This window comes from Colias croceus, chromosome 28 (genome assembly GCF_905220415.1).
Source record: "Colias croceus chromosome 28, ilColCroc2.1".
Taxonomy (NCBI): domain Eukaryota; kingdom Metazoa; phylum Arthropoda; class Insecta; order Lepidoptera; family Pieridae; genus Colias; species Colias croceus.
In genome coordinates, this window is record NC_059564.1 from 2157056 (window position 1) to 2167962 (window position 10907).

The window sequence follows — 10907 nt, forward strand, 5'->3', positions numbered from 1 at the left end:
ACTACTACCTAGTACCTACTTAATTCTTAAATAATGATAATTAAGGAGTTGAAGATATTGATGAAAGACAATTAGTAATAATTCTAAAACTAAGCTACTAGTTACCTAACTATTAGTTGTGAAGTTCAAGTAGGTACCTACATAGGATAATTCGACGGTTTTTTCGTGACAAATCTTGAGACTGTCAAGTGTCAACAATCAAAATTCAAATTAGTACCTACACAATATACAGATACATACAGTAAGGAAACTTCATACAAAATGTTCGAAATGGCTCCCCGGCCCCCCATCAAGCGTGTTTTCGAGGGTATTGAGGGGGATCGATAGTAGCGGGTGACACATCCATAGATTTTGAATATAGTATGGAAAAAAAGTTTAAAGTGATGTCAATTCACATTAAATAAATATCGATTGTTTCAGTTTGTAGCCCTTTCAATAAATATATTTGTAAATACCGTATCTGACTACAAGTTAAAAAGAGACTATTTTTTAATTTCTATAGATATGGCAGCATGAGTTTTAAATTAAGTTGACATATTTTCTACCAAAATGATAGCTACAAATAGTCACTATTAGGAGTCCAGTCTGTTTAAAGGTCGCATCTAGTTTTACGCAATCTAGAAGAGCACGAAAATATAAAAAAAGGAAACCTTAAAAAATCTTGTTTAAATTTATGTGCATAATTACGTAAATATTAGGGAAGAAAAAATAGATATTATAATTATTGTATTTTTATCGATACGTGGCGTCTCCACTTTGTCAAGCACTAAGCCTGTCAAACTATTTTCTTTTTCTTCATTTTATGTTTTATTAAATTGTAATTCTTTTTCTTCCTAAAACAAGAAGGTAGAGGTTCTATGCTCGTATAATAATATGTAATTTTAATTTATTTTTGCATATTTTGTGTTTTTTAATTTAATTTAATTTATCGTTTTAAAAATAATTTAGTAGGTATACCTACATACAAGTATTGTAAATTCTGGTTTAAAATAATTATTGAATATTATAAATATCTATTGGACCCAAATACGGCTAGGTCTATAATAATACGCCACGTGTGTTCGCGGTTCTACAGAACAACGTCTATGGATAAAACTGAAAAATTAGGATTAATTTTTTTCTACGTATTATTCCAGGATAAAAAGTATCCTATTTTACGCCCAGGATAATAAGGTATAATTATACCAAGTTTCATCGAAATCGAACCGTTAGTTTTCACGTGATGCCTTCACATACAGACAGACAGACAGACAGACAGACAGACAGACAAAAATTTTTTTAATCATATATTTGGGTTTGGTATCGAACCAGTAACACCCCCTGCTATTTATTTTTTCAATATTTTCAATGTACAGAATTGACCCTTCTACAGATTTATTATATTATTATATAGATATAGATATGTATAATACAAATATCAAGCATTATAAATAATTTAGGTACATCGGCGTCCATAACAAAACTAGATTTCGAAATATAGCACTGATAAAAACGTATTTACTTTTACAAGCTGTATTAATTCGGATTGTTTGTTCTTGTAAATTCATATTTAGGCTACACCAGTTTTGTATTTTAACGGGTTTTAATCTCCAAATTACCACAAAATCAACTGTGAAAAAAAGCAAATAGAAATATACAGGCCGAATTGATAACCTTCTCCTTTATTTTTCAAGTCGGTTAAATATCAAAAAGTAACAGCCCTATAGCTATACGTCATAATTTCATGGGGGGGCTTAGTTTCCTAACTGTATGTACGTAGTACATATCTGTCAACTGTGGTACCTACGAAGGATACCAGGGTATGATCTACTTCTACTTGATCAATGGTATTAACATTTTTTTACTTTCTATGCACTCTATGCGTAAATCCTCAAGTCAATGCCACTACTTTATTTTCCACGCATGTGTACTCAATAAATAATAACACGTGAACGTTTGAAATAACGTGATTCAATCAATAATTTGTATAAACAATGCATTCAAAAGATTGTATCGAATGTCACGGCATGAATACCGTGTGGCTTCGTTGAATAATCTATCGACTTTTGCCGCGCGCGGTACAGCTAAAGAAATTAAAAAGAAATAGGACCATAGACAACGCGTGCAGACTAAAGCGGCGGTCACAAAGGGCATAGAGGATAGACGACACTGCAGCGCTACCACGGAGGTTGCATGTAGAATATTTAATAGGAAATTGATTGGTTTATTGGTTACGACAGGATTATTTTAATTGTGTTCGCTCGGTATTTTTATGACGTGAATACGGAAATAGGATCTGGGAATACACATGATGTACAAAATATACTTGAGTTAACTGATGAAAATGTACCTACATGTTTTACTAATGCTCTTATGTTTTAACTTATTTGTTTAAATAATAAACTTGGCGATGTACATACTAGATATACTTTACTTTCTATATTCATGTGAAAATTAAAAAAAACCATATCCTTAGCTGTTAGATCTTGGCAAATGGGTGCATATTCAGTAATCTCTAGGTACTGCTTAAATCTACACTGGAGACCTTCTTGAAAAACTACATTTTTTAATGCTTCACAAAAAAAAAAGAAATAAGACAGCACCTCACATTTTTTCTATTCTTTATAAATTTATATTTAAGTACATATAAAGCATTTGAATGCCATTAAACCAAAAATATCAAATTTAAATAAGACATCGTCTAAATATGGTACGAATTCCAAAGTTCTAATTTATTTCAAATGATTTAGACACAGCTTACCAATCCAATCTTCCACTCAATGACCTAATTTAAAATCCTAGTTGTGGTTACATTTTATTTTTAAATATATTATGATTGTTTTAATTATATCTACAATTTAAATAATGTCGTTTTCTTATTTTGTGGGAGGGTTTTGCGTACATTAAAATAAAACAAATCTTCGAAATAAAATATTTACTAAATATCACAAACTTATATTTTGTATTGAGACTTGAACAATAATAAACATTACAGTTAATTTCCATTACTATAATCTCTATCTCTATCGTTATTACTAATTTTTGACATTAAAAGTATTAATAATCAGAGTATAATTTAATTGCAGGTATAGGCCTTCTCCACGTTCGACCCCGATGTCACACGTCGTTGGATATGCCGGATTCTTCGGGAGGATAATTCTATACGAATTAGAATAGTGATTTTCATGAATAAAAAAAAATAAATTAAATTTTTTGAAAGAAATCAAAGGCAATGAGCCTGTGTTACTAACATACTGATTGAGAGTTTTTTATTATGCTTTTAAAGTTAGGTTGGTTTAATTTGTGACTCTATTTATTTATTATACTCTATTGTTTATTATACTCTATGAAAAATTAAAAAATATATTAAACTCGCCAAGTTTTGTTTTATTTTTTACTTTAGGCTACTCAAACAACCCAATTTTTATATTACCATTCCAATTAAAAAAAAAGTTTTATTACACACGTTTTAAAAATTAACAAACCATAGACAACATAATTTCCCTACATATTGTTTTCTAAATAGATACTGGCGCCATCATTTTTTTTTTTTAATAAAAAGAAACAAAGCTTTATTGTTCCACGTTTTTTAAATAAATCCGCCGGATTTGAATTTTTTCGTGCATTTTTGTAATCAGTGGCGCCTATAAATACGTGAATGGGAAGTTTTATTTCATAAAGTTTTTTTTATAAATATAACTAAGTAGCCAGTTATAAAATATTAGGTGAATATTTTTTATGTCTGTGTTGTTGTGAGTGACTACAATTGATGTTTTTCTATATGAATCTTTATTTTTATAATTGGAGAGATTCATGAGTTAGGCTGTTTTTACTATTAGATACCTATTAAGTATTCTGTGGTTAGCCGGCATTAGTGCAATATTTGTTTTGTTTACTGTTTTAGAAAAATCTATATTATTATTGGAATTAATAAAAGCAGACTTTAAAATGAGAAAACCATGACAAAATAACATCCATTACTCAAATATTATGAGAAAAATATTATACTGTAATTGTGTTATAAATAATTTCCCTAAAAAACAAGACTTGATTTTATACGCAACCTCGTTCTTTAGTGACAGAAATTTTCCTATAAATTTTCATTTCATTTAATTCCCCCCTAATTCAGAATAATATCTAACCATAATAGAATAAGTATCAATCAAAGTTAAGCACTCAGACTAAAACGATCCCCCAATATCAAATGCAATGGGGTTTGTCAAAACTCGACAAGGGTGTTACAAGAATATGAATTTTATGCATCGATAGTCGACGGCTAGTAGGGTAGTACGGTGGTGGGTGTCGATATCGATGGAATATTTTTGCTAGTTAAAAATTAAGTATCCTTTAAAATATTAGTAGTTAAAATATTATAGATACATAGAAGACTTGATAAGTCGTAAAATTATAAATATAAAAATACGAATAAGGCAATGAAAAAATATTTTTTTCTTAGCTAATAAGAAGTAATAATTACATTGTGCGGATAAAACAGCGGCCTCAATATTGCCATAACAGTAACAAAATAATACATATATCTTATAGTCTCTTCTTGCAATGCAAAATCATAAAAGTTTATCACTAAATAACACAATTACTTAAATGTTATAAAATCATATATACTATTTATTTTAATTATAATCATTAAGAATATAATCAGCCGGTAAAATGTATGAGTACCTACTGGAAATTATAGATGAATTGAAGAAAATGCCGCCGATGCCTCTAGGTACAAGTATTGAAATAGGAAAGGCTGGAAAAAATGCTTAGGTTATTCAAGATATAGGGGCTTACTTCTGATGGACCGTTTTTCAGAATCGATTACCTATACATCACTTTAGAAATATGAATGTAAAATTTATGGTTTATCCAACAATTCAATTTTCCATTTCCGTAAATAGAATAGAATAAGTATAAATCTAATGAGAATACAAATTGGCACATCATATTTTATCGTTTACTAGCTGTGTCTCGCGGTTTCAACCGCATTGCTCCGCTCTTGTTGGTCCTAACGTGAGGATATATAGCCTATAACCTTTCTCGATAAATGGGCTATCTAACACCGAAATAATTTTTCAAATCGGAACAGTAGTACCTTTGATTAGCGCTTTCAAACAAACAAACTCTTCAGCGTCATAATATTAAGTATAGATTTGTATTCTGACGATAAAACATTATTCCACACCTAATTAGGTTTTATCGTCAGAAAAAGACATTATAAAATATTCAAAAGTCGATACTTTTAGTGATGGGTACAGGTTATCGATAACCTGTATCCCATCACTAATCGTACAACATCGTACGGTGCTCACGACATGGGAATAGAATTAAACGCCACGCGATTTGCAGACGCCATTATAGCTCTGCCAAATCATTTGTTAATAGTTTGTTTGTAGAGTTAAATATCACTTTACAAAGTTTAAATAATATAAAAAGCTGTGGAATACTTATTCTTTTTTGACGATTAAAATGTTTTTCAATTCAAATGAATAAAAAATATTGTAAACTGAGAACTTTTTAACCTTTTGACCGCCAGAGCAAAAACGCATCGCCGTGCCCTCCACGCCAAGCCACAAATTCAATGAGATAACCTTGAAAATAGTAGGGAGTCCAAAATGTTATCGATAAACATAATAATTCACGTCTGAATATTTGAATAAACAGCTTATAACACAAAAATAATATTCATTTAACCTCATCTCCTACTGTAAAAACTTAAGACCACATTTATAGCAACTATCAACAAAAAAATCAACCTTTTGAGATACAAAAATACATATAAAATTGCAGCAAGTTACAGCACTATTCTCTATCAGTTACGCCCCATTGGCATGTATACATGCCAATGGCGCGGGCAACCATCCTTTTTTTATAATCTCTCGCTTCTGATTAGGGATGTGTAGCTGTATATTATTATAACTTATCGAGTTTATTTATTAAGTTTATATGAACTATAGGTATTATTGTGGAGTGTTTATTTGTAAATATCAAAACAACTATTACCTTTAAATAAAGGGAATTGCATTAAAACTACATATTTATTTTCCAATCATTTGGTTTAATACTTGAGTTATTACAAATACTAATTATATGTAGGTACCTATTTAGGTCAATTACCATATTTTGATATGACATAGCGACAATTTGTATCATAAGAATATTCTAATAGAGGCACTGATTAGACTTATTAGGTAATAAATTTTGAAAACTGCTAAATAGGTAGTACCTACAGATTTTTAGAGATATTTATACATTTTGGACCTAAGCGAATTTTTATCATTACATGGACAATAAATATTATGCTAGAACGCATACCTACATTGTGTTTGTGACGATAAAATAAAAAATAATAAAAAATCAACAATTGTATATAATCATTATGTTCATTAACAGCCTTGTATTTACCTACCTATCTATATAATTATTATGCTCATTAATAGCCTTGTACTTATTTGATTATAATATTGGTAGATACCTTCTCGATAAAATATTTTTACAACTTTCCGCACTTAACAACACGGCACGCGCTTACGACGTCACCAGTCCGACATCTATTCATGTCAATGGCGCAGAAGGGATTGCATATCGATACTGTGCTAGGGATGCGCATGATTGGCGAAAAGGAAAATATTCAAATCAACAATATCCACAATATAGACAATATGGTATTATACCAAAGAATGTAGTATTTACCTTTTTTCTCAGTGACTAAGCTTATATATTTTTTTTGTAGTTATTACAAAAATTAAGCAAATTAGAGTAATTTCGCTGAAATTTTAATGAAGTTACTTGAATATTACACTACATCACTAGTAGGCACGTATACATGTCATTGGCGCGAGAGAACATGCTGTTTTAGCCATTAATTAAGTTATTTTTTGTCATCAAATATTTGAATAACTACTTGGCAATTTTGTTTACTGTGTATATTTATGTAATAACTGGGGATTCAGTTCATAAACTGTATAAATAAAACACGTAAAAGTAAAGGTTTAATATGTTTATTTTGTATTTATCTATGATCTGTTTCTTGGCATGTATAGGTGTCGTTGGCGCACAGGGCACGATTGCGCATGACATCTATAGATGTCATTGGCGTTCAAAAGGTTAATAGGCGATCTAATTAATAATGATTTGTAATACTGAATGTTATGAGTAATTTTTGTGTAATTAATTATTCTTCCTATATTAATTAGATTAGCTATATGGGTCTACCTAGATGTTCACGAAAAGTAGGTTCTTGTTTTTCATAAGATTATGAATTTTGACCTTTTTGAATATTTTTTTTCTTACGGTGCATTTACATCAAACGAACATAGAGCTAGAGCTGAACAAGAGCATTCTTTCGTGATCTTTTAGTGTAATTAAACGAAAATTCGTATTCAGTGTTGTTCAGAAGTAAAACATTGCATAGAATCTTTTTAACGCACTAAGAACAACGAAAGAATGCTCTACGCCTGTTTACACTAAAATAATTTGACTTATTGGGGTTAGAATGAGTAGGTATTCGCTCGCGTTTGATGTAAAATGAACCGTTACGAGAACCCATAAGATTGTGTGTGTATAAGTTTTATAAACCAAAATAGCGGAATCGATTTTGACTACTTACTTACGTTTTTATTGTTGCTGCGTCTAAACATATTATAGGCGGGTTAACTATTTAAGAAACAAGGACCTGCTTTAGTTAGTGAAATTTAAGATTAGTCCTCTTTCATTCCCTATTTGCTTACTTAATATTTGTGTGTTGTTTATTAAAAAAGCATCAGATATTTTGTGGTTTCAAGTTTCAACTATAATACTTAAGTAATTCTCGTTGATTCCATGTCAGACTTAATTTTTTAGGTTTTACCCGTAAAAGCGTTACTTATCTGTGTAGTTGTAACCACTAGCAAAATCATGTATTTCTACAGCTCATGTTTTATTCTAGTAAAGTTTCATCTAAATTCGTTCTGTAACTTTTTCGTGAAAGAGCAACAAACATAATACCCTTATTTACAAGCTTTTTGCGTTTATAATATTAGGTACTAGAACCTAATAAATTATATACTCAAACCTTCCTCTTGAATCACTCTATCTATTAAAAAAAACCGCATCAAAATCCGTTGCGTAGTTTTAAAGATTTAAGCATACAAGGGGACATAGGGAGTAGGGACATAGGAACAGAGAAAGCGACTTTGTTTTATACTATGTAGTGCTGATGATGTTGTAGGTATGGCTTGTGTGAATCCATACAATATCAATATACTTATCATAATCACATAGGTACCTACTTACGCAAACTCTTATCAATTAACTTAGTCTAGCTTATGTTATTTCTAGAACTGATATTAATTTTCGATTCACAGTGCCGGGCGCTAGGGGCACGCCAACTGTTCTGAAGTCGGGCGGTTAAAAGGTTAAGAAATTAATAAGTTTCGAGTACATAACTACTAAGTTTAATCATCATCATCAGCCCATATATCTTCTCCTCCTATATTAGGTATATACTTACAATTTACATACATCAACACTAAAAACATTACTCTCCTTTTCACAGCCAGTAAAATCATCAATTTGTTTGATAATCGTTTACTAAGCTACCGTTATACCAACAAAAGAGCATTGTAATTGCATTAAGGGATCAATTATGAAAGCTATCGCGCCCTAAAGTCACATCGCCAAATGTTCAGCCACGCCCACAGATTCGGCCTTTGTTGTGATACGTTTGTTATTTTATAAATTTGTGTGTGTGAACGTTGGTGTTATAGTTATTTATTGCTCAAATTTTGATTAAGCTTCATAAGATTGAAAGAAAATAGATATTTTAAATAGTACGGAAGTCTTTCGATTTTTCTTATGTAGTTAATTCTGCTATACCTAAGGAATCTCATTAAAATCGGTCTTATAGTTTTTGGATAGTTAACTAGGAAACCTATTGAATAAATATTAAAATGGTCCCAAGAAAGCTTTCACCGAAAATTTTTCAGTACCTAATATTTATTTATAAGCAATCGTTTTAAATTTACTCAGACCCGCAGATTTTTTTTTCTGAACAGTCGTTTTTGAAGTGAAACTTCTTTATCGGGGTAGAAAAAAAATTTAGTTATCCCTACCACGCGTGATTCGACGTATTTCTGTATAGTTGCATATAGTAAATTATTTTTTGAAAAATAAGGTCATAAAGAAGTTTCACTTCTTACGAGTGAACACTAGTAAGTACACGCACACATTTTTTTTACTCAATAATATGTAGATATCATATTTTTGTTTACATATTCTTATACAGACTATATACGTAATATACAGACTATATTATCTAGAAGTTCCTCATGCCAGCTCCTCCCGGGTAGAATCTAGAATCTAGATAAAAACTAAAAGAATCTTACTCTTAGATGATATTGAGATAGGTACTTAGGTATAAAAATTAAACACAAAATCGTTGCTCTTTATAATTTACTAGCGGTCCGCCCCGGCTTCGCCCGTGGTACATATTTCGCAATAAAAGGTAGCCTATGTCCTTCCTCGGGTATCAAAATATCTCCATACCAAATTTCATGCAAATTGGTTCAATAGCAAATCCATATTTTAATATTATAAATGCGAAAGTAACTCTGTCTGTCTGTCTGTTACTCAATCACGCCTAAACTACTGAACCAATTTTCATGAAATTTGGTATGGAGATATTTTGATACCCGAGAAAGGACATAGGCTACTTTTTATGCCGGGAAAATGACGCAATCCCGGAAATCCCACGGGAACGGTAACTATGCGGGTTTTTCTTTGACTGCGCGGGCGAAGCCGCGGGCGGAAACCTAGTATTTTAATAAGTACCTAAATTGCTTTCCGAACGATTGGTAAATATAAAACTATGCTATAATGATTCAAAAGAAGTATACTCAGTAAAATAAATAAACATTCGTACCTCAACCAGCCCACACTGCCAGTGATTTGGTATTGATATAACAATAACTAGCTGTGTCACCCGACTCCGCCCAGAGATTAGTACGACGCACCCATTAAATGCACATCTGCTATTATAAAGCTAAATGGAGGCAATTTATTTTTGATATATTTCAGAATGGAGCAATTTTATTATTATAAGTAACTAGCTTACCGTCCGTGGCTTCGCCCGCTTTGTATAAAACCTAATAAATTCATATGTATATATATATAGTTACTAAAACCTTCCTCGTTGCTTAAAATTACTAGCTGAGCCTTGAAACTTACTCGCATAATTACCATTGTTGTTCTGCTCATAATAATTGTAAAAACTCGATGTTCTTTCTCGATACATGAACTGTCTAACAATGAATTTATTTTTCAAATCGGAGTTGTAGTTCCTAAGACTGATGTACCCATGTAGTTCTTGTTTATCATCGTAATAATAAAGCTTAAGCTTTGTATTAATATTAGGTAAGTAGGTATAGAGGAAATCATGTTTTCATTATCCATACTAATATTATAGGTAAATGCGAAAGTAACTCTGTCTGTCTGTTACTCAATCACGCCTAAACTACTGAACCAATTTTCATGAAATTTGGTATGGAGATATTTTGATACCCGAGAAAGGACATAGGCTACTTTTTATCCCGTGAAAATGATGAAATCCCGGAAATCCCACGGGAACGGGAACTATGCGGGTTTTTCTTTGACTGCGCGGGCGAAGCCGCGGGCGGAAACCTAGTGTTTTTATAAAATGTCAATATAAAATCCTTTAATGATTATAAACTTAAAAATCGTATTCTTATTTCAGAAGCTGTACAAAAATAAGCGGTGTAGGGGTTTTACGAACTTTTTATTTACATTAGTGATTAGAGTACCTAATAATACTCTTTTTATCAACAAAATTACCTTTTACTTAATGTACTCGAAAACTATTGAATAGAATGTTTCTTTGTTTAAAAAATTATTATATTATGATGATATAGGAACCTTAAAATAAAACAACC